Source organism: Pongo pygmaeus, chromosome 5, assembly GCF_028885625.2.
Source record: "Pongo pygmaeus isolate AG05252 chromosome 5, NHGRI_mPonPyg2-v2.0_pri, whole genome shotgun sequence".
In the NCBI taxonomy this organism is placed as follows: Eukaryota; Metazoa; Chordata; class Mammalia; order Primates; family Hominidae; genus Pongo; species Pongo pygmaeus.
The window spans coordinates 134,751,293-134,776,707 of NC_072378.2; the positions used below are offsets into that span (position 1 = coordinate 134,751,293).

Consider the following 25,415-nt stretch of genomic DNA (forward strand, 5'->3'; position numbering starts at 1 on the left):
CTCATCAGGATTGCATTTACTGTCCATTTTTCTACTGACAGTCCAATTGTGACCACTTAAGCAATCACTTAAGAGTTTCAGATTATCCCTAGTCTTCTCTTCTCAGCTCTCACCAGAACTGCCCTTAATGCTGCATTCACAGAAATACAGGCTTTTTTTCTAGCCTATTTCTCCAAATTCTTTCAGTGTCTACCTATTACCCAGTTCCAAAGCCATTTCCACATTTTCAGATATTTATTCTAGCAACAATTTCACTTCTTGGTAGCAATTTTCTGTCTTTGTTTTCTGTTGCTATAACAGAATACTTGAGACTGAGTAATTTATAAAGAAAAGACGTTTATTTGGCTCATGGTTCTGGAGGCTGGGAAGTCCAAGAGCATGGTGGCAGCTTCTGGCAAGGACTTTAGTACCACATCATAACATGCCACAAAAGCAAAAGGGCAAGTGAGCATGTGCAAAAGAGATCACAAGGGTGAGCCAAGCTTGCTTTTGTAACAATCTGGTCTCAGTAGAACTAACTAATTCTTGCATTAACGGCATTAAACCTTTCATAAGGGCTCTGCCCTCATGACCCAATCAACTCTTAAAGGCTCCACCTCTTAATATTGTTACATTGACAATTAAGTTTCCAGAACATAAACTTTTGCGGGATACATTTAAATCATAATATTGCTATACACTGAAGACTGAAAACCAGAGGTCTACACACATCAGGTAATTTGAAAAATAATGAGCTGAATCAGGAAGCCAGCTGGCCAGCAAGTATCCAGTGTGAAGGGGTGGTGGTCATGCCCTGCCTGAAAATCTGGAGGCTTTATACCCACCACGTTCCCACAGCCAAAATGTGAGGTTGTCACCAAAAGAAATGAATACATTGTGGCCCTTAGGACTAGTCCTAATTTGAGGCACCAGGGACTTTAAAAGCTCTGGTCAAACACTCACATCCCAAGCATTGAACTACTCAAAATGCTTCTTCAGCACTAATCCTGAGTTCTGATTCTATTAACTGGGCTTGTAGCTATTCCAGACACCTAGACTGATGAGGGCCCCACTCCCCATAAGGGTTCTTCTTTATTTCTAGTGTATAATGCCTTGCTTCCGAATCCACTTAGCCTTCAGCCCCTGTAATATTGGGGTGTTGCTTTGATTGTACCTGCTCTCCATTCACCCTGCAGGCACTAGAGTCCTTCTCTGAACCATACACAGAGGTCCTGTTCCTATTCCCTAATGACAGAGTTCCCCAAAGCAAACAAAGTTCTTTGTTTATGAATTGACCAGCTCTTGAATTCTTTACTGCTTGTTAGGTCATCTGATGCCAAATGCTTACCTAGACTCCTGATTGTTGGCTTTTGTCTACTTCTAGTAACCCCTCAGGTGAAGTGATTCTGAAATTTTAGTGTGCATCAGAGTCCTCTGGAGGGTCTGTTAAAACACATATTACTGGGCTGCAACCCATGAGTTTTTGATTCTGCAGGCTTGGGGATGGGGCTAGAGAGTTTCCATTTCTAATGTGTTCCCAGATGATGCTGGGACCTGCACTTTGAGAACCACTGCAGGCCTGCTAACAGATTGTTAGAATAAATGTTCTTTTTTTCAGAAGGTAAGCCTGCACCCATCCTCTAGGAAGCAAGACTGATTCATGTTCCCAAGGCCTCTGATTTTTCCAAATCCATTTTCAGTTTTTGAGGTCATATCTAGCCTGATGAAAGTTGGCTAGATATGACCAATCTACCCTCTTCAATATAGTGGCTATTTGACTGAATTCATTCATGAATTCCACTTCCAAACTACTTTGTAGATATAGATGCAGAACTATATTTTTTGCAGGATATTTCCTTTTCCAAAGAAGAAACAGGGCTGCTTAAAATACAACATTATGAAGCTAACCTAAATTACAGAGTCAGTAACATCATCGCCACTTCCTGAGCCTCTAGTATATAGCCAGGTGTTTCATATATGCATCATTCAGAGTCCTGGTAGAAAAGATATTCCACATTCCCTCTTGGTAATTTGATGAGAATTCAACAAAGAAACTGCTTACAAGTGTGGGTAGGGTTTAAGGAAACCACAAAGGATGGTGTAGTACCCCAGGGAGAGGAGGATTGGGACCCTAGTGCTGACAGGAGTGAGGGTAGCTGTTTAGAAGAAGGCTGCCTGTGGGCTGGGCGAAGTGGCTCATGCCTGTAATCCCAACACTTTGGGAGGCCAAAGCGGGTGGATCACCTGAGGTCAGGAGATCAAGACCAGCGTGATCAATGTGGAGAAACCCAGTCTCTACTAAAAATACAAAATTAGCCAAGCATGGTGGCGCATGCCTGTAATCCCAGTTACTTGGTAGGCCGAGGCAGGAGAATTGCTTGAATCCAGAAGGCAGAGTTTGTGGTAAGCCAAGATGGTGCCATTGCACTCCAGCCTGGGCAACAAGAGTGAAACTCTATCTCAAAAAAAAAAAAAAAAAAAAAAAAAAAAAAAAAGGCTTCTTTTGTAGGCTTCTGTGCATGAAGCAGCTGACCCACTGCCTGTTTCTCCAGATTCTTTCAGCATCTACCCATTACCCAATCCCAAAGCCACTTCCACATTTTCAGATATTTATTCTAGCAACAACTTCACTTCTTGGTACCTATTTTCTGTCTTTGTTTTCTGTTGCTATAACAGAATACTTGAGACTGAGTAGTTCATAAAGAAAAGATGTTTATTTGGCTCAGGGTTCTGGAGGCTGGGAAGTCCATGGGCATGGCAGCAGCTTCCGGCAAGGGCTTTAGTACCACATCATAACATGCCACAACAGCAAAAGGGCAAGAGAGCATGTGTAAAAGAGATCACAAGAGTGAGTCAAGCTTGTTTTTGTGATAATCTGGTCTCAGTAGAACTAGCTAATTCCTGCATTAACAGCATTAATCCATTCATAAGGGCTCTGCCCTCATGACCCAATCAACTATTAAAGGTTCCACTTTTTAATATTGTTACATTGATAATTAAATTTCCAACACATGAACTTTTGGGGGATACATTTAACCTGGCAAGGAAGGAGCTTGGAGAGTAAATTTCTGAGTCTCCCTCTTCTCTCAACTCTGATCATCCTCTGGTGCCTCCATGGGCATATCCCACAGAAAGTCAGGTGGCAAGAGAACTTGTTGAAGCCATTCATATGGGTCAACCTCCCAAGACATAGCACTTATCAAAAAGGGTAAAAAAGCCAGGTGAGGTGGCTCACACCTGTTATCCCAGTACTTTGGGAAGCCAAAGTGGGAGGATCACTTGAAGCCAGGAGTGAGACCAGCCTAGGCAACATAGTGAGACTCCATCTCTCCAAAAAATAATTTGAAAATTAACTAGTGTGGTGGTACACATTTGTAGTCTCAGCTACTCGGAAGGCTGAGGCAGGATAATTGCTTGAGCCCAGGAATTTGAGGCTCAGTGAGCTAGGATTGTGCCATTGTACTTGCTGTGAATGGGAGACAGAGTGAGATCTTGTTTCTAAAAAAAAAGAGGGGGGGTGGGGGGAGCAGGCATGGTGGCTCACACCTGTAATCTCAGCACTTTGGGAGGCCAAGGTGGGAGGATCACTTGAGTCCAGGAGTGTGAGACCAGCCTGGGCAACATAGTGAAACCTTATCTCAATTAAAAAAGAAAGAATAAAAAGAAGGGAGGAAGGAAGGAAGGAAGGAAGGAAGGAAGGAAGGAAGGAAGGAAGGAAGGAAGGAAGGAAGGAAGGAAGGAAAGAAAGAAAGAAAGAAAGAAAGAAAGAAAGAAAGAAAGAAAGAAAAGAAAGAAAAGAAAAGAAAGAAAGAGGAAGGGAAGGGAAGGGAAAGGAAGGGGGAAAGAAGGGTAAAATATGAATCTGGAGGGATCCACACAACTTGTTAGTGTTATGCAGACCTTTATACTAGCCAAATCAGGAAAACACTATTCTCAGCTTACAAGCTCTGAGGGGCTAGGTAGCCTACTTTGTTAACATGGCAAATAGGCTGTAGAGCAATTCACCGTCCCCTTCATTTATTCTAACCCCGTTAGAAGAAGGGGACTGAAGAGAAGAGACACCTCCCGAGAGAACCAGGGAGCCCCCCCAGGTTCTATGTTTCTGTCATCCTGGGAATGTTCAGCAGCATAGAGAGCTTCATAGCATGTGCTTCTGAGAAGCTGGGACAGGGTGGTGTGTTGTTGGGGGTTCTGGGCTTGTTGGGAGAAAGCCTGGCTTCCCATGCTCTATGTGTCCTCTAATTGTGGAGCATCACTGCACAGACCGGAGGAAGGACATATGTATTCCCTGGGGTCTATGAGAAATAGCAAAAAGGCCTGACGTGGATTAAGCCTTGCTTCCTTCTTCTGGTACATTGGTACATGTCACTCCCTTCTTTGCCAGTCAGTCACTGACTTTCTGTGAATATCATCAACAGTCAGTCGTTGTTTACCAAATGCTGTCATGTACAGGGGTGGTATGCAGGTCTCACATTTTTCTTTGTAAATAATAATACTTGTGAAATCTTTGTTTCGAAGATTTCGATCTTTGTCATCAATTACATCTCAAAATAATTTACTTGATGCTTATTAATTATTTCAACATTCTTGGGTGAAAGGCTTATACATCTTTTATTTTTCTCTACGGATGTAGAGTTGAAGGAGAGAGATTTTGCAAGTTGACTTTTTTATTTTTTGCAACACTGAACATTTCACTGCCAAACATGACATGAGCACCTTAAAAAAAACCGAAGTAACTGTTCTAGGAGTTCAAACACAAGTTATTCAGCAAAGTGCCTTCTGTCTGCCTGTGACCTTTGTGTCAAGGTTTAAATTCAGCAAGCAGAGAAGGGCTGAGAAAAATGATCTAAGGAAGCTCTCTTTATGGAAGGAAGGGGAAGGATTTAGAACAGGTTCAAATGTCTTCAGAAGCAGAGCAAAGAAAGAACTGTGTGTGAGGGGAGTGGGGAGGCTGGCAAGGAAGACTAAGGACCCAAGAATTGGAGGATCCCAGGGCACTGTGAAAACTCTCACCCACCTGTAGGGCAAATTCTCTTGACTGCAGTTAGTTCAAGGAGGGTGAAAATAAGATCGTGGCAACACATGATGCAACCTGTGTCTGCTTTTCCTAGTCAACAACAACCTGTTCAGGCAGTGAAAAGTGTGGCGCTAAAGGTTATCAGTATCACAGCAAATGCAAACCTTAGAGAGAAGGGAGCGAGTAGGTAACAGCAGGTGCAGGGAAATTTAAGACACTGCAGAGCCCACATTATGAACACATAATGATCATGTGGGTGTCTGCTTTATCTCTGCTGTGGAACATTGTGATAAATTATTAATAAAATGGTTTGTGTAAGCAGTGATGAAAAGGAGACCTATTTTTGCCCAACAAACTGAAGCAAATTGGAGGCAAGGGGTTTTTACTTTTCAGTCTGAATTTTGAAAATACATTAAAAACAAATATGTAAATGGTATCTGTGCTCTTCATAAATTCATAAATAAAAGGGAATAAAAGAACAAAGCTTGAATCAGAACAAATATCTCTAAGTAAAGTTAGCTAAGGAAGTGTGGCGTTTCTGATATTTAGCCATATACCCCATTGACTCCAATGCTGAAGATAAGTGTTTTTTTACTCTTTTTTTTTTTTTTGAAATGGGGGTCTCACTATGTTGCCCAGACTGGCCTTGAACTCCCAGCATCAATCAATCCTCCCACCTCAGCCTCTCAAGTAGTCAAACATTAATTTGAAACTATCTTGAGAATGTGACACAAAGATGCTGAATTTCTTTAAAATGCATGTGAAAATTGCTACGGAGCAAGACATCCGGGGAACTTCCTTTTTTGGAGTGGGGATGGAGGGGAACGTCTGTGTACACATCTGTGGTTCAATATAATCGGGTTGTTTCTTTTTGCCTTTTACTGACATATTGTTGTGAATGTTGTGATACAGTGGAAGCTGTCAAGGTAAGACTCCCTCACCACCAGGGTTTCACATAGGCTTTACTAGAAAGGACTGCCTGTGGCCTGCGCGGCAGAGGAGGGACCCAGAAAAGTGCACACGTGCTCAGTCTATCCCCACCCATTCATTTTCTCTGCAGGGTCTGGATTGGACCTGATGTCACCATTGTGTCGTTCTGAGTCAGACTGGATGAAATTCCTTTACTGGGACTTCGCTGAGACTAATTGGATACAGGGTTTTGTTCTGACTTAGAAAACACATTGCTCATAATTCTGATATTTATTACCAAAGGACTCCCAGGAAGAGTTTGTGAATCAGTTACTAGAAGCTGAGGATTCACGCATATGACTATGTATGTATTTACGTTTCCGTGGTATAGAGTTCCAAAACCAAGCAAGCACTCTGAGGTCTCAACTTCCTGATTGCCACTGCATGTAGGACATTTCTTACTGTGGACTTATGAGTCCATAAACCTTTATTGGCTCCATTGCTGCTTTGCTGACACATCTCCCACTGCTGTTACATTCTAGAACTTGTCATTCATCTTATTTCTAGCTCAGTTTACTACTCCATAACTAATGGCTGCTAATATTTACTTACTCCTGAGTGGTATTAAGAGATTTCAAACATGTAAAATGATATATTTGAAAAGCATCCAGAAAATATTGTCATGTTTGAGAACTTGAACAAGACCAATGTGGAAGAGATGGGAGCAGTTTGGACAAATAGCACCGATTCCATACACCTGTTACTTTAAGTCAGTCTCTCAGCTTAAAGAGACTTGTTTTTAAAGGCTGGAGACCAAGAAAAAATTGTTTCCATGTTGATTGATCCATAGAAGCATACAGGGAAGTGGTTGAGTGCACTGACTTTGGACATGCACAGATCTGAGTTCCATCTCTGATTCTGCTGCTTGTCAAGTGTGTGTCCCTGGTAAAATCGAATAACTCTCTGAGCTCCAATTTCCTCATTTGAAAATTAGAATATCAACTTTAGGCAAGGCACCTGTAATCCCAGCATTTTGGGAGGGTGAGGTAGGTGGATCACTTGAAGTCAGGAGTTTGCGAACAGCCTAGACAACATGGTGAAACCCTGTGTCTACTAAAAATACAAAAATTAGCCAGGTGTGGTTGTGCGTGCCTGTAATCCCAGCTACTCAGGAGGCTGAGGCAGGAGAGTCGCTTGACTCGGGAGGCGGAGGCTGCAGTGAACTGAGATTGTGCCACTACACTCCAGCTGGGGTGACAAAGTGAGACCCTGTCTCAAAAAAAAAAAAAAAAAAAAAAAAGAATACCAACTTTAGAGGGTTGTAAAGACTAAATAATATGCATAAAGGGCTTAGCAGAATGCCTGGGACACAGGCTCAATCAATACATGTTCCATGGACAGCTCTCAGAATGAATAATTGTACCATGCTAATTTCACAATTTGAGGATGAAAGATGGAAAGGAATCTAAAATAACACAGATTTTAGGGCAAGGTTTCTGATTAACCTACTGATCACATCAGAATAAGACAATGTTGCTTTGATTTTTTTCCCCTCAATCCTTTAGAGGTTATGTTTTTGGGGGTTTTTGTTTGTTTTTGGACACAAGGTCTCCCTCTGTCACCCAGGCTGGAGTGCAGTGGTATGATCACAGCTCACTGCAGCCTCAACCTCCTAGGCTCAAGCAATCCTGCAACCTCAGCCTCCTCAGTAGCTGGGACCACAGGCATGTGCCACCATACCTAGGTAATTGTAAAATTTTTTGTAGAGATGAGGTCGCACTATGTTGCCTAGGCTGGTCTCGAATTCCTGGGCTCAAATGATTCTTCCGCCTCGGCATCCCAAAGTGCTGGGATTACAAGCATGAGCCACCACATCTGGCCTGTTTTTTAACTAAAATCTAGAGGTTCATGACCGCATTACACTGCTGGAGAACCTCATTTTAAGAACAAGCTGTTTTCCAAGAGTTTGGTTGCCGGTAGGCTGTTTGGAAATTAAAAAATATGTATTTCAAATAGAAACAATGTTAAAATTGGTGAGGACATCCTTAGGCAAGGCTAGGCCATAGCATTATATATACACATACATAGCATTATATATACACATAACACTATATACATGAGATACAATGTAGCTGAATTGATGTAGCTGTAGTGAGTTGTTCCTCTCCCAGCCTCCTGTGGACAGGACTCAGAAGTGCATTCTGTTTCTTTTCGTTTCTTTTCTTTCCTTTTTTCCTTTCCTTTCCTTTCCTTTTTTTTTTTTTTTTTTTTTTTTTCTGAGACAGAGTCTTGATCTGTTGCCCAGGCTGGGATGCAGTGGTGGTCTCAGCTAACTGCAACCTCCACCTCCCAGGTTCAAGCGATTCTCCTGTCTCAGCCTCCTGAGTAGCTGGGATTCCAGGTGTGCATCACCACACTCAGCTAATTTTTGTATTTTTAGTAGAGAGATGGGGTTTCACCATGTTGGCCAGGCTGGTCTTGAACTCCTGACTTCAGGTGATCTGCCCATCTCAGCTTCCCAAAGTGCTTGGATTACAGGCATGAGCCACCACGCCCCAGCCCTCATTCTGTTTCTAACCTGCTCAGACATTTATGCCTCTCCTTCACTTTTGGGACTCAGATTCCCTGGCATAGGAATCTGGACACCACCTTTTTTTTCTCCACCAAGCCCACATGGCTCCTTCAATCACCCCACATCTTGTTTCTTCACATGCCTCAGCCTTTGCACAGTGCATTCTTGCTGCCTAGAAAGCTTTCTCTACCTCCTGTTTTCCCTTTCCCCATACTTCACCTGGAAAAACTTCAACTCATCCTTTCAACACAAGAAACTGCCCCCTCTTCTGTGTTTCCATGACTTCGCATACCTTCACTATATCATGGGTCACATTGATTAGGCATAATTGGGTTGAACCCCCACCCCTGCCCTGCCAGTCTGGGGACTTTAGCTAGAAACTGTTTGATTTGTCTTGATATGACCACTGCCTAGACTAGGTCACTGGCCATATAATAATAATAATAAGAAAAAAAGGGTAACAATAACAAACATTTTTAAGTTGCGAGGCACAGTTCTTTAAATGTCTTCTATAGATTTACACATCTGATTTCTTCGGAAAACCTAAAGAGTGGAAACTTGTTTTACAAATGATTAAGCTGAAGCATACAGCAATTAAGCAACTTGCCCGAGGTTGCAGAGCCAGTAAGTAGACTGAGCTGTAGTGGCAAATAGCTGACATATAAATCCAAGCATTTTGGTTCCAAGCTGAAAGTCTTGGCTATGAATGACCGAATGCATACATGTTAGATGTTGGCTGAGCTCTTACAGAACAAAAGGAAAGGGGCCAGGCGCGGTGACTAACTCCTGTATTCCCAGCACTTTGGGAGGCCAAGGCAGGCAGATCACTTGAGGTCAGGAGTTCGAGACTTCGGTCTACATGGCGAAACCCCATCTCTACTAAAAATACAAAAATTAGCCAGGTGTGGTGGTGTGCACTTGTAATTCCAACTGCTTGGAAGGCTGAGGCATGAGAATTGCTTGAATCTGGGAGGCAGAGGTTGCAGTGAGCAGAGATCACACCACCACACTCCAGCCTGGGTGATGGAGTGACAGACTGTCTCAAAAAAAAAAAAAAAAAAGAAAAAAGTATTCTGTACCCTTTTTTTAATGGGGTGAAGAAAAAGGAAGAAGAAGAAGGTGATTTGGGAGAGACAATTACCTCCTGATAGAGGGACACAGCCCTTAGAAGCGGCCCCAGGACTCTTATCCCAGGGAGAGGGCAGTGGTGCCATGGGCCTCCACCCCAGGGCTACAATGGGGTCTTAGAAGCTCCAAGGGTCTATGCCAGGTCTCAGCTGAAGAAAGTAGGTGAGACCCATCCCTTCGAGAAGGAGAAGGTCTAGGATGCCTGCTGAAGGCTTCTGAGCAGCTGGTGATGGCGAGAAAGCAGGGTTTCCTTTAACTCCATCTTGAGCACTTGACCATCAGGCCCTCTGATTAGTCACCTCCATCAGCTTGCTCTTCTCTCTGCTCTGCGTACAATCTGCTCCTCCTCATCTTTCAGGCTCAGCTTATATGTCACTTCCTTAGAGAAAGCTGGAAAGTAAACAGCAACAGTGGTATTCAAAGCGGGCCACCACCACTTCCCATGATTCCCTATATGGGTGCCCGGTTTGTTTCCTTATTTGACGTGCTTGTCTTCTTGGTCTGTCTTCTCCATGAGACTGTAGCTCCCTGAGTAGCATGATGTATCTCTATTTTACAGTCCAGTGTCCTGTATCAAGCACCTATTTGGCCTTCAATATAAACTTCTGTTTGATTAAATAAATGGATAAGTGATTCAGCCTTGGGATATCATTCCTAATCCTCACTGACTTTTTCCATCTTATCCGTTCCTCCTCCACCCTCCTCTGTAGATAAGCGTTGAAAGAATGTTGGTATTTCCTTCATAGAGGAATTACTCATCCTAGGGAAATGGAATAACCACTTCTCTTCGGAGGTAATGAAAAGCAACGGGTTTTTAGATGGATGGGCCTGGGTGCAAATCCTGCCCTGCCATGGTTTATGCATAATACTTGGTCGTTTTACTTAATCCTTCTGGTCTTTTGTTTTACTCAAAGGGCATCATAGCACGTTTCTTTCAGGATTGTTATGATGTTTGAATGAGAAAATATATGTAAATATACTTGACATGGAGCCTATTACAATAGGGGTTCAATATATTATAGCTGCTGTTATTAGTATGGATGTTATTTGTCTTGCAATGCAACCAAATTGGGCTTCAGGCCCCTTGTTTTGGCTGTTATATTTAGCAGGAAAAATTCACAGAAGTGTTAAGAGGGAAGAATAATTCAGTTCTCAAGAAGAGAAAGCTGTTTTTTTCCTTCTCCTTGAATCAGAAAATCTGTTCTTCATGGTGATAGTTGTGTGGATATCACAATAATATCTGAGTTTATCTTTCCTAGAGTCGGCAAATAAATTGGACCCAAGAATGATGTGTGGAATTCAGCGTTCACATTGTTTATGCTATTTCTCATTTGAAAACAGATGTGTCACGGGGAGTCATAGCATCTGCTCATTCTTCTATGTTTATTTCCTCATACATCTCTTCTGTCTCTGACACTAAAATGTAAAGTCCCAGAAGGCAAGGATCTTTGTATCTTCAGTGTACCTAATATGACACTTGGCCAATGAGGGTAAGGGGAGGCATTCAGTAGGTATATGTTTTTGATGATAGTACTTTACATGTTTTTGAGTTACCTTGTCCTAATTAAATAGAAGGGCCCAGGGGAAAAGAAGATAATCGTATAATGCTTATATTTGTTCTATCTAATAACAGTCTAACAGAGATCCAATAACTCAATCTAGAAAAAATCAAAGCAGATTTGCCAGACTTATATGATAATGTGGTTTTGTTCTTTATTAAAAAATAAATTTTTATGATAATGTTTGTCCAGTATCACAGTGATTTATTTTATTTATTTATTTATTTATTTTTGAGACAGAGTCTTGCTCTGTCCCCCAGGCTGGAGTGCAGTGGTGCGATCTCGGCTCGCTGCAAACTCTGCCTCCCAGATTCAAGAGATTCTTCTGCCTCGGCCTCCCAGCTAGCTGGCATTACAGGCACCTGCCACCACACTTGGCTAATTTTTGTATTTTTAGTAGAGACGGGGTTTCACCATGTTGGCCAGGCTGGTATCGAACTCCTGACCTCAGGTGATCCGCCTGCCTCGGCCTCCCAAAGTGCTGGGATTACAGGCATGAGCCACTGTGCCCAGCCTTAATATCATAGTAATTTAAAAAATTTAAGGCTACTTTTAACATAGAATAGCTAGTATTTTTTTTTTTTTTTAACTTTAACAGAACCAGAAGGTTACTCTGCACCAGGGAAAATGCATTTCCTCTCTCTCTTTCTACCTGTACCTCCCACTTCCGCATTCCACTGCATTATTGGTCAAAGAAAAGCCAAATCTTTATATGGAATTTTTAACTCATTTCCCAGTTATGCTTAGAATTCAAGATAGATAAACCTAGAGGCAATACAATTCCCAAGTACAGCAAAAATAAAACAGAAGTACGCACAGCTATTACTAAACACGTCTTCATCATGAGCTCAATTTCTTACCAAATGAAAATTTCCTCAATCACAGTGGTGAAAGTACTCAGCAACGGAGGCCTCACATTCCACACCAAAATGAAAGAGACGGAATGCTTGTTTTTGTGGGGAAAAAAATCCCAACACTATTAGTCACTTTTCTAACCAGATGGATAGAATGTTCCATGGTCTATAGATAATGATGACGACCATGAGTTGGTGAGTGACCTGTGAGATGAGTCAACTGGCGAAGAGGTTGTTTTGACTGCACCAAACCTAAGGAACTCAGATGGAAATGGGTTTGGTATTTTTCTGTCAGAACTGCCACTTTTGGTGTTGGGAGGGTTCAGGAAGAGGGAACTGAGAATAAGTGGTGAGATAAATTTGTGACCATGTCTGGGGAAGACAGGGCAAGGCTGATGCTTTTGGGTGGGAGGTGAGGAGGTACTGGGGCTGGCTTGCATACTCTTGCGTCTGTGTTAACCATTCCTCTTCTTTTCTGACTGTAAAACACAAGTGAAAGTGTAGGGAAAATGTGTAAGTAAAAGCTATGAAAGTTGGCTACTTATGGTTTATGATCCCCAAAAGGAAAGGGAGAAGAGGTACAGGAACTTTGCAGGAGAGAATATGACTGTTTTTATTAAACTGCAAAGGATAATTTAGAAACAAGAAGAATTTGGCAATTGTCATAGGTATCAGTTATTATTTGTTTAAAGAATTGCCAAATGAATGTTTAGAAGACATAGTTTCATACAAGAAGGAATTCCTAAGAAGCAGAAGTTTTAAATACTGATGAGTTTAAGGAAAGTTGGTCTGTGATGAAAGGCCTATAATATATTGTTTACTACATATAAATACTAGCCAGGGGCGGTGGCCCACGCCTGTAATCCCAGCACTTTGGGAGGCTGAGGCGGGTGGATCACTTGAGTTTAGGAGTTTGAGAACAGTCTAGCCAACATGGTGAAACTCTGTCTCTACTAAAAATACGAAAATTAGCCAGGCATGGTGGCACACACCTGAAACCCCAGCTACTTGGGAGGCTGAGGCAGAAGGATCACTTGAACCCAGGGGGTGGATGTTGCAGTGAGCCAAGATGACTCTATTGCACTCCAGCCTGGATGACAGAGCAAGACTCTGTCTCAAAAAAATAAAATAAAATAAAATAAAATAAAATAAAATATAAAATAAAATAAAATAAAATAAATAAAATAAAATAAAATAAAAGTAAAATAAAATAAAATAAAAAATACAGACAGTTCCCAACTTACAAAATAGTGATGCTTTAAAACACTCTTTTAAGTAGACTGTTTAAAACTTGGAGTCTACTTCTTTATTCATTCACGTTTATCTTTTTATTCAAAAAGGTTTTTTATATAAGAAAGGCACAAGATCAGCTTTTCCGTTTCCAATGTATAAAAATAATTCTACTATTTAGTAAAAATGACATAAGTATAAAAAAAACTGCGACAAGATAAAAGTTGAGAATTTCAGAGAGTGAGTGCTCATTGTCCATTTTTTAAAAAAAATGGTCTTATTTCCAGTTTGACTCACTGGCTCCTAAATTTTGGGCCGAAGCACTATTCTTACACAACTTGAGAGTTCTCTGAGTAATTTATTTAACACTGCCCTAACAGGAAAATACAGCGTGGCTTGCATAAGTTTCCTTTTTAGTGCCTTATAATGAAGTAATCTTTGTAACTTTTTTCCCCCTGAGATTACTTGCATATCTTTCAGGAATTTTTGAGACTTCCTTTTATATTTTTAGGATTCCTGGTATCAGTTGTAGGAAAAGAAATGGCAAAATTACCCTGTAAGTATTGGTTATATACAACATTTCATAACCAATGTTGATAAGTAAAACAAGTTCAGCTAGTTTTAAAAGTCATTTTCCTCTGGCTGCTTTTTGATGACATTCATTCATTCATTCAACAAATATTTATTGAGTGATTACTATGCACCAATGTTTTTCTAGGCTCTGGGAATGCAGCATTTAACAAAACACCATGATCCTTGCCCAAAGGAATTGAAAAATCTAATGCAGGAACTAAATAATTATTAGTAAATATTAATAAACTCAGGATAATTAGGATAGTCTCAGAGGATGCTATAAAACAGCATAAATGCTATGAAGAAAAGAGAATAGGGGGAGGTGATATGACAAGAGAGATCAAGCAGGCGCACTCACCTATAGTGCTGTGCAACTGCGATTCTCTATGACTTTTTCATGACCATTTTAATGTCATCCCACCTGGGTTTTCCCTGCCTCTGTAGTCATTTAACGAATATTATAACTCTTCTACTCTTGCGATTCTCTCCCCTCTTACTCATATGATTTATAGTTTATATTCTTTTTCAGCCATCTCCACCATAAAAATGAGGGCAAAGGAAAAAACTTAGGAATATTGAGGTGAAGATAATCTGTATGTTCAACTTTTCTTTGGTTAGTCCCTTGAGGCAAGTGTCATTTGATAGAAAGAGTGTAGAATACGACAGCAGAAAAAAGGGCTTTGAATCCTTTCTTTTCTACTTATTATCTCTTTTTATTCTTTGTTTATTCTTTTTTTTAGAGACAAGGTCTCACTCTGTCACCTAGGCTGGAGTGTAGTGGAGCGAGCATAGCTCACTATAGGCTGAAATTCCTAAACTCAAGCAATCCTCTTGCCTCAGCCTCCCCAGTAGCTGGATCTACAGGCATGTGACACCACACTTGGCTGATTTTTTAATTTTTCTTATAGAGATGAGGATTTCACTACGTTGCCCAGGTTACTCTCAAACTCTAAGCTTCAAGCGATCCTCCTGCCTTGGTCTCCCAAAGTGCTTGGATTACAGGCATGAGCCACCGCACTCTGCTATTAACTTTTACTTAACCTGAGTCATTGATTTCTTGTCTCCAAATATGGAAAAAACAATCTCAGTGACAGGATGTTGTTGTGAGATATTAACTGAGAAGCAGAGGGCACCCGCTGGGCATTCACCCTACATCAAAAGGATGAGGGCTGCAAATGCCCTTCCAATAACTCTGCCAAAAAAGCAAGAACCAGCCTGTTTTCTAAAAGACCATGGCAACATTGCCATTAATAGAAACATTCAACTTCTAGAGACAACACAAAGACCATGTTTGGATGACATAATGGCTCAGAAATAAAAAGTAATCATGTAGATGTGTAGAGTTACTTCATGCTTCATTGGTGAGAAAGCACACAAATAAAAAAACTATACATAGAAAAGAAACACAAAACATTGACTCACTGGAATCTGGGAGCCATCCTTGACCTGCCTTCCTACCTGAGCTCCCACATTCTATGGACTGTCAAATCCCATTGATTCTGCTTCCTTCGGGTCTCCTTTCCTTCCTTCCTTACTTCCTCCTTTCTTCCTCCTTCCCTCCCTCCCTTCCCTCTCTTTCTTTCTTTCTTTCTTTCTTTCTCTTTCTTTCTCTTTCTTTCTTTCTTTCTTTCTTTCTTTCTTTCTTTCTTTCTTTCTTTCTTTCTTTCTTTTCTTTCTTTCTTTCTTCTTTTTGAAGTTCTTACTCTGTTGCTTAAGCTCTAGAGTGCAGTGGTGCAATCAGAGCTCACTGCAGCCTCAACCTCCTGGGCTTAGCTGATCCTCCCTCCTCAGTCTCCCGAGTAGATGGGATTACAGGTGTGTGCCACTGCACCCAGCCAGGTGGCCAGGTGTGTTTTTTTTTTTTTTTTTTTTTGTATATATATATATATATATAGAGAGAGAGAGAGAGAGAGTTGTTTTTTCTTCTTTTTTTTAGAGACAGGGTCTCACCATGTTACCCAAGCTGGTCTCAAACTCCTGAGTTCAAGCCATCCACCCAAAGTACTGAGATTACAGGCATGAGCCACCACGCCCAGCCTAGGTCTCTCTTCTATCCCACAACAGATTCTCAGGTCATGCTGGCTTCACCTCACCTAGTCTACTCAGTAGCCTCTTCCCTGGCAATCCTGCTTCAGCTCTTTAATCTCTACACCTCTTTTCCCTTACCAACGCCACCAAAATGTTCTAACCCTCTCCCAAGAGTAAGTTTTCTAAAATGCAAATCTAAACATGTGACTCTTCCACCTGAATCCATACAAAGCTTCTTCATGGTCTTCAGTGTAAAGTCCACTCTGGAGCAGCGCACTCACTCCACTGCTGCTCCTTCCGGTCTGCTGTCCTGCAGCCTGGGTGTGCTGCCAGCCACGTGCTCTTGAACTTCTGAGGCTTTGTGTGGACAGTTCCTTTTGCTTTGATGGGTTTCCCCATCCCGTTTCCCAGCCCGGCTTCATTTAGTTCTTTCAGACACTCTTCCTCAACTTTCCAACCCCATCCTAGTCCCACATGGGTTAGTGCAGGATCGGCTACAGAATTTGAAAGGCCCAGAGCAAAATGAAAATGTGTAACTGCGTGTTGAAAAATTATTAAGAATATCACGAGAGTGACCACAGAGTATTAAACTAAGCACTAGGCTCTTGTAAGTGCAGGGTCTGTGCCACAGCATGGGTCGCATGCCTACAGAGCCAGCCCTGTTAGATTCTCTGCTCAGAGTTTTCATACAACTCAAAATAACGCCATTTTTTAACACTATTTAAAGCAACACACTTTAACTATCTATTTACATATCTGCCTCCTCTTCTAGCTTTGCTCTTTTAAGGCGGGAACCGTGTCTACTTCATTCTTAAATCATTTACTCATTTACTAAATATGTATTGAGGGCCTAATACACCAGGCACTGTGATTAGTGCTAGAAATATAAAAATAAGTAAGAATCTGTGTGGGCACTGGTTCACGCCTGTAATCCCTGCACTTTGGGAGGCCAAGGCAGGTAGATCACTTGTGGCCAAGAGTTCGAGACCAGCCTGGCTGACATGGTGAAACTTCATTTCTACTGAAAATACAAAAATTAGCTGGGCGCGGTGGTGCACACCCGTAATCCCAGCTACTTGGGAGGCCCAATAATTACTTGAACCTGGGAAGTGGAGGTTGCTGTGAGCTGGAATCGCACAACTGCACTCCAGCCTGGGAGACAGAGCAAGACTCTGTTGAAGGAAAAAAAAAAAAAAAAAAGTAAGACCTATCTCTGCCCTCAACATGCTCACAATGTATTAGAAGAGAGATACATAAGCAGATGCTTATAAAACCATATAGTGAGTTTAGGATAGAGGTGTACACAGGAAATGATAGATGCATGGAGAAAGGCCACCTAATCAGGCCAGGGGATAGGTGAGCCTGGATTTCCAGATAGGCTTCCTGTGTGGGTGACTGATGCTTAACACCTGAAGGCTGAATAAGAATTGGCCAGATGTCATCCCGTAAGTTGAAATGAGCAAGAGATAAAGATGTCAGGCTGTCTGCTGTGGTGGTGGTTGTCAGGGACAGGGAGGGGTTTCTTTAAGCGATCTGGAGAGATGGGAACCCAAAGCAAGATAGTATTGAGACAGAGAGCTGGAGAGATAGCCAGACTCTAAATCCTGAAGGTCTTACATACATGCTGTCCTCTAGCTCATTATCATCCTAGAAAAATAATGGAAACCACAGGTAGAATTTTAAATTATCTAGTAACCTCATTGCAAAAGTAAAACAAAACAAGTAAAATTCATTTTAGCAATACACTTTATTTCACTCAATATATCAAAAATAACATCATTTCAACACATATTCAATACAAAAATTATTACCGAGACAGCTTACATTCTTTTTTATTTTTGTACTGCCTTTGAAATACAGTGTGCTTCATTCTTAGAATGTGTCTTAATTCAGACTAGTCACATTTCAGGTGCTCGATAGCCACCCAGGGCTAGTGGCTACCATATTGAGTGGTTAGGTGACACTTTTCAAGGATACCAATTCTAAGAACTGTTCAGTGAAAATGGCTGGGAGCTCTGCCTATTATATAATCCTCCTGGAGATTCATATGAGGGATTCATATATTAAAGTCTTTGAAAAGTCTGCCAGAAATTCAATGGTTGTACCTTCTGCTTTTCAAACTTGTGTAGCCACAGGACCTTTTGTTCCTCCAGTGTAATCAACCCCATGCAGTCAGTGCTCCTTTGGACTTGCCTTGGGCATCGCTGCTCCTCTTGTCGGCAAGTTGCTGAAGGATCCTTCCCTAGGCGGAGATCAGTTAGCCCACTTGCGTGGCGTAGGCCAGGCTGTGGAGAAGGAGACTGGAGACAGAGCTCTGGGAGGATCCAAGCATCAGGAAGAACCACAGAGGTTCTCATTGTTCACACTGGTAATTAACTCCTCATTTATAAAAAACGTGAGCTTCCAGGGATTTCATCAGACCTTCTCCCAAGCTGTAGATTTGATGAGAATGACTTTCCCATTCATTTTCATTGCTTTGATCAATAATAAAAACCTCATGAAATAAAGCACTTGTAAAGTCTTATTCAAACATTTTATTGACATGCTCAATAAAAACCTGTTCACTTTTACTGTTTCCAGTTCTTGAATATTTAAGCAGATTGCCTCTTTGAAGATTTTCTATTTATTTTTTCCCTTTTTTTTGTATTTTCTGCACTCCACTGTTACATTTTCTGTTTCTATCATAATGCCGTTTTTTTTTTCTTTTTCTATAGGAATAAAACAGAAAGTGTAATTATAATCAATGTGTACAAAATATAATGTATTTTTATCAAAAAATACAAATCACAGTAAGGAAAATAAAATTTTATGTGCTTCTAAAATATATTTTTCATCTGAAATATTTAAAATAATTAAAATTAAAAGTAAAATACAAATTATAATTAATATCTAGCAAGAATTTAAATCAAAATTATTTCAACTAGCTAAAATTTTTGTTGAATTTTTAAAAAGCCTTTATGATGCTTACAAAACACAACTATTTGCAATTTTAATTTTAATATTCACCTATTGCTGATACTAAAATTGGTATCATGCTTCACATATTATGTCTAGACCTATATAGATACAAATATAAGAGTAGTATGAATTGTTTAGTATTGCAGAATGTTCCCCATTCTCCATGTGCAACTATAGAAAATACTGCTGTAATTCAAGAGTTCCTCTAGAACCACCAAGCCTGCTCTTAATATTTGTGGGACCTGAAGCAATATGTGAAGACCCATACAACATGTGTCTAAATATTTAAAAGCTGTAAATCATATTAACAAACAATAACATCAAACATTTTCTATTCCCTAATCTTGTGCATATACGTTGTTGATCTGGAAAGTCACGTTCAAATTTAGAACTCTTGGTCTTCTCAGAGAACCATGTCAGAAGGAATAAGTAAAAAAGTGTAAGTAAATCTGTCCTCCAGCCCCCAGCTCTCACTCCCACTTTTCATGCCCCCTTCTCTTGCCACCTTCATCTCCACCCCATGTCTTGTGGGGTCTTGCATACTTGCATATGGATACCCCAGTCCGCATGTTCAAGCTCTGACCATATCACACACAAACAGCTGCTCTGGGCCATCTCTCAGACTTAGTGGTGTGCAGAGTGGTGGCATTATCAATCGCGAGGAGAAAGGATTCAGGGACAAGACCCGTACAGTTCCTGGTAATGGGCCCAGGACTACCTGTGCAGGGAAATCTAGAGTGGGAAGAGAGATGGGCTTCAGGTAGGCATACCTTAGCCCTCTGTACTACTAGGCCTGTGAGGAAAGGCACGGCCAGACGAGGGCCGGGGTGAAGCTTTTTCAGGTACAAGACCAGGGCCAGAATGTGGAGGTGCTACTAGGAACCATAAATTAGAATACAAAGAGAAACAGGAAACTGGCACAATTGGGAACCAATATTTTGTTATGCTCTCTGAGAGGAAGAATTTGGCAAGTGTATTAGTTTCCTAAGCCTGCCATAACAAAATGACTGGGTGGCAAGATCAAAGTGTTGTCAGAGTTGGTTTCTTCTGAAGCCTCTCTTTTTGGCTTGCAGGTGTCTGTCTTTTCCTTGTGTCTTCATATGGTCTTCCCTCTATGTGTGTCTGTGTCCGAACGTCTTATAAAAAATCAGTCTTATTAGACTAGGGCCTGCCTGAATGATCTCATTTTAACTTAACTACATCTTTAAAGACCCTTTCTCCAAATATGGTCACATGCTGAGGTACCGAGGGTTAGGGCTTCAACATAAATATTTGGGGAGAACACCATCTAATCTATAACAGCAAGTTCATTAGTTTGTCTTTCCAGTTCCTGAAACACCTGCCTGCTGAAATTCCTCTGCAATGTGAAGGAAGCAGTGTTTTTCTCTTCTGTAGGTAATGACCCAACCTACAACTTTAATAGCTTTCAGATAGTTGCCTTTTGTTTGGAGAATGGTTTTCTTTTCTTTCCTTGCTTTTTTTTTGAAACAGAGGCTCGCTCTGTCACCAGGCCGAAGTGCGGTGGCGCGATCTCGGCTCACTGCAACATCCGCCTCCCCGGTTCAAGCGATTCTCCTGCCTCAGCCTCCTGAGTAGCTGGGACTACAAGCACGCGCCACTACGCCCAGCTAATTTTTGTGTTTTTAGTAGAGACGGGGTTTTACCATGTTGGCCAGGATGGTCTCCATCTCTTGACCTCGTAATCCGCCTGCCTCGGCCTCCCAAAGTGCTGGGATTACAGGCGTGAGCCACCGTGCCCAGCCTGTTTGGAGAATTGTTAAGGGAAGAGATGTGGAGAAGAGAAATGGAGATGTGTTTCCCTGGGGTTTGAATACTGTTAGTCATGAGAGTGGATGTTTGGGATTGAGTTGAATCTTCCAATGCTAAGCATCAGGTCCTGAATGACAGAGGAACCATGTGTTCTTCAACTATTTTTGTGTGTGTGTGTGTGTGTGTGTGCAAGTGTCTGTGAAATGCCATTCCCTCTATAGCCCCACACCCAGGGGCAGGGTCCTTCTTGTCTAAATCTACAGGAAATATTGCAAAGAACGTCGAGGGATTCCATCACATCTGTGGAAGCAGGAAAGGGAATGGGGGGTGGGTAATTTGAAAAATATTTACACAAGGCAAACTATGTGGGATTTATAATAGGGAGCAAGAAGGAGGAAGGAGTCAAGAGTAATTCTCTGAGGTCTTTCTTGGATGATTAGGTAACTAGTAATATCGTCAACTAAGGGAGAGAATCTTGAGAAGCTAGGTTAAGGGAAAAGAGGAGCTTCATTTGGGGCAGGCAAATTCCCCAAGCAAATTCCAGCAATTGCAACTCCTCCAGCTCATGTTCCTATCATATATAGAGCCTGGTTAATTGTGCCAGTAGCAGAACTTGATTTTTATAAACAATGACAGTAATTGGTATACTAGTTAATAGTCAACATAAATCACTTGAATTATCAGGGTTTATTAACAATAGTAGAGACACTACAACAGGGATAAAGAAAAGAGAATATGAGGGCATAACATTTAAAAGTGTTGCGCAAAAACAAAAATAAGCATAAATGAACAAACAATAGAAGCAAGAGTCTGAAAGATTTGTTACCTGTTCAGCTATGACTTTGGTCTGAGGCCTCTAGAGCCACAAATTTATGGATTCATTTCCAGCATATTTACTTACCATTTGACATCAAATGGTAGGCACTGATGCTAACAACAATTAAGCCAAGTTTTGCATTCCAGGGAAGTTCAACATTTTCACTCTGTTTCCCAGGCTGGAGTACAGTGGCGTGACTTTGGTTCACTGCAACCTCTGCCTCCTGGGCTCAAGTAATCTTCCCACTTCAGCTTCCTGAGTAGCTGGAACTATAGACATACCATGCTTGGTTAATTAATTATTATTATTATTTTTCTGTAGAGAAAAGAGTCTCACTATATTGCCCAGGCAGGTCTGAAACTACTGGGCTCAAGTGATCGGCCTGCCTCAGCCTCCCAAAGTGCAGGGATCATAGGCATGAGGCACTGCTCTCAGCCTTTTTTTTTTTTTTCCCTTTTTAAGAAAACACACTTAGAAAACTTATTGTGTAGGATATTCAAAAGGTGGAAACAGCTTCAGTGTCCACCACTGGCTATACAAAATGTGAATATCCTGGATAGAGTTTCTGTTCTGATAGAAAGTTTTGAAAATAGTGATGATGGTTATACAACATTGTGAATGTACTTAATGCCACTGAATTGTGCACTTAAAATGATTAAAATAGCAAATTTTATGTTATACATACTTTAGCACAATAAAAACAAAAACCCTTCTGTGTAGGTTTTGAGGACACAATCGGGTTGAGTAATCCAGTTTTTCTCTTCCAATAACATAGTCTGATGTGTTTTAAAGGAATAATTCGAAAGAAAAATAGATACGAGCGTATATCCCAATTACTCAATATGAGACCCAGACTGTATTTCAGAATATAGCAATTTTCAGTTAAATAGATGCTCATTAACATTTAAAATAAGGTTTTGGGGTCATCAGCTCATTCTTGATGCAAGAAAAATCTAAATGCATCTTTAGAGATGAGCTCCTCTGGGTCATTTCTACTTGCTAGATTCATAGGCAGTGCCCCAGTTTTAAATTTAAAAAAAAATCAAAAACCCTAGAAGATTACTTAGTAGGAAAAATATGTTTTATAACTCAAATGAAGCAAAATCCCTAAGTCTCTTTTTTCCTCAGATTTGCAAATGCCATTCTCCTTAAGGCATCAGCTCTATTTTTTTCTGCTTTATTTTTTAAAATAAACTTTTAACTTTATAATACTTTTAGGTTTACAGAAAAGTAAGATAAGTATAATGCACCCACACCCAGTTTCTCCTATTGTTAACATGAGTATGATACATTTGTCAAAACCAATGAGCCAATATTAATACATTATTAACTAAAGTCCATACTGTATTCAGATACCCATAGTTTTTTGTGTTTGTTTTGTTTTGTTTTTGAGATGGAGTCTCACTCTGTCGCCCAGGCTGGAGTGCAATGGTGTGATCTCGGCTCATTGCAACCTCCGCCTCCCGGGTTCAAGCGATTCTCCTGCCTCAGCCTCCCAAATACCTGGGATTACAGGTGCCCACCACCATGCCACGCTAATTTTTGTATTTTTAGTAGAAATGGGGTTTCACCATGTTGGCTAGGCTGGGCTCAAACTCCTGACCTCAGTTGACCTGCCCACCTCGGCCTCCCAAAGTGCTGGGATTACAGGTGTGAGCCACCACGCCTGGCCAGATACCCATAGTTTTTACCTCACGTCTCTTTTCTGTTCCAGGAGCCTATCCAGGATATCACATTAAATTGAGTTATCTGGCTGGGTGTGGTGGCTCATGCCTGTAATCCCAGCACTTTGGGAGGCTGAGGCAGGCAGATCACTTGACGTCAGGAGCTTGAGACCAGCCTGGTCAACATAGCGAAACCCCTTCTCTACTAAAAATACAAAAATTCGCTAGCATTGTGCTGCGTGCCTGTAATCCCACCTACTCAGGAGGCTGAGGTGGGAGAATCATTGGAACCTGGGAGGCAGAGGTTGCAGTGAGCCAAGATTGTGCCACTGCACTCCAGCCTGGGTGATAAATTGGGGCTCCATCTCAAAAGTAAATAAATAAATAAACAAACCAATAAATAAATTGAGTTATCTTGTCTCCTTAAGCTCGTCTAGATTGTGACAATTTCTCAGACTTTCCTCATTTTTGATGATGGTGACAGTTTTGAGCAAGTTTGGTCATGTATTTTGTAAAATATCTCTCAGTTGGGATTTCTAGAGTGTTCTCCTCATGATTAGACTGGGGTTATGGGTTTTGAAGAGATCACAGAGGTAAAGTGTCATCCTCACCACATCACATCAAGGGTACTTGCTATCAACACGACATCACTGGTGACGTTAACCTTGATCACCTGGCTGAGGTAATGTCTGTCAGCTTTCTCCGTTGTAAAGTTACCCTCCGCCCCACCCTTTTCATACTGTATTTTTTGGAAAGGAAGTCACTATGTGGAGTCCATACTTAACAGGGTGGGGAGTTACACCAGAGTCCTTGAGCAGGGAGTAGAACGTTACAGCACAAAAAATTGCTTTTTGTGCACCCTAATGTATACACATTTTTGAAAAATCACTTAGGATATTAGCGGATCCCAGAATGGAGTGCAGGCTATGACAAAACAATCTAAGTGTATTACAGATATATAAAATAATTTCCCTGAAAGGGGTGGGAGGAAAGTTGCTGACCTAAACAACTTTAGAAATGAAAGGAGACTACAAGACCAAAGGCAAAATGAACTGTATGTAAGCACTGTATTCTTGTCAATAAAGTTGCATCTCAGGAGTATAGTTTGATTTTGAGGGCATTATTCATGCGTACTGGTATTGAGCAAATAAATGAGTGGATGGTGGATGGTGGGAGCCAGGTGTCTCACTGTTGGAGTGGAAGGTGACGTACAAAGACAGGAAAGAGGCTAGAATGATCCATGTGGTATAGGATTAGAGTTGTGGGATGACTCTATGCACTCACATTTAGCTTAATATAGATACGAATAACTACATATATAAATACTTATAGATATGCGTACATATACTTATTAGAACACACGTATGTATTTCCCTGTTCTGTCAACATTCCAGTAGCAAGAAGATCTTGATTTCTTTTATTTATTTATTTTTTTGAGATGGAGTCTCTCTCTGTCCCCCAGGCTGGAGTGCAGTGGTGTGATCTCGGCTCACTGCAACCTCCGCCTCCCGGGTTCAAGCAATTCCCTGCCTCAGTCTCCCAAGTAGCTGGGATTACAAGCGCCCACCACCACGCCCGGCTAATTTTTTGTATTTCTAGTAGAGACAGGGTTTCACCATGTTGACCAGGCTGGTCTCGAACTCCTGACCTCAGGTGATCCACCTGCCTCGGCCTCCCAAAGTGTTGGGATTACAGGCGTGAGCCACCACACCTGGCCCCGATCTTGATTTCTAATACCATTCTCCAATGGTTACTTGGAGACATGGCTGATTTTAGGACTGGGAAGGGAATACCTAAGATGAGCCTGCAGCATCTTGTAGTTCCGGAAGGCAAGGAGGCACTCAAATGATAGCAAAAAATAAAAACATTTAAAAAAAAAAAACCCACAGTGATGGGAATATGTCAAAAAGACACACAGCTGAAAAAGTTCCCAATGGCCAAAACTGAAACAATTTAAGCAAATCAATCAGTCAATCAATAGTGTGCTGCACTATAGAGGTGCTGCACACCCTCAAGAAGAGAAAGGAATGGAATATTTTTGTTTTTATTTGTAGCTAAAACAAGATTTCACTGTTTACTAGTTTCTAAATACCAAAACAATGATGGGATTCTGTCATCTTCCTGGTCACTTACTGCTCATCGCTCACTGTGTGGGGAGGGCAATGACTCAGTGGCAAATGCTCTGCAGACACGCCCCTTGTTCATCTGAAACGCACAAAGGAGGGGTGGACTGTGTGACTAATCCTGTGTGTGGATTCTTACAGTAAGTTATGTTTCTGAGAAACAGGCACCAACAATAGCTCATTAAAAAAAAAAAAATAAGCGCCATTACAATTGGTGAAAAACATGTTTAATCT

At 41.2% G+C, this 25,415-nt stretch overlaps 1 long non-coding RNA gene across 1 annotated transcript in view; it reads right to left on the reverse strand.

Annotated features, from left to right (window-relative positions):
* Positions 1–18,375: 18,375 nt before the first annotated feature.
* LOC129037983 (uncharacterized) overlaps positions 18,376–25,415 on the reverse strand; it is a 46,513-nt gene continuing 39,473 nt past the window's right edge. Inside the window, exon 4 of the long non-coding RNA XR_008503035.2 lies at positions 18,376–18,557. This is a non-coding gene — a long non-coding RNA (uncharacterized LOC129037983). The remainder of the gene's footprint in view (positions 18,558–25,415) is intronic.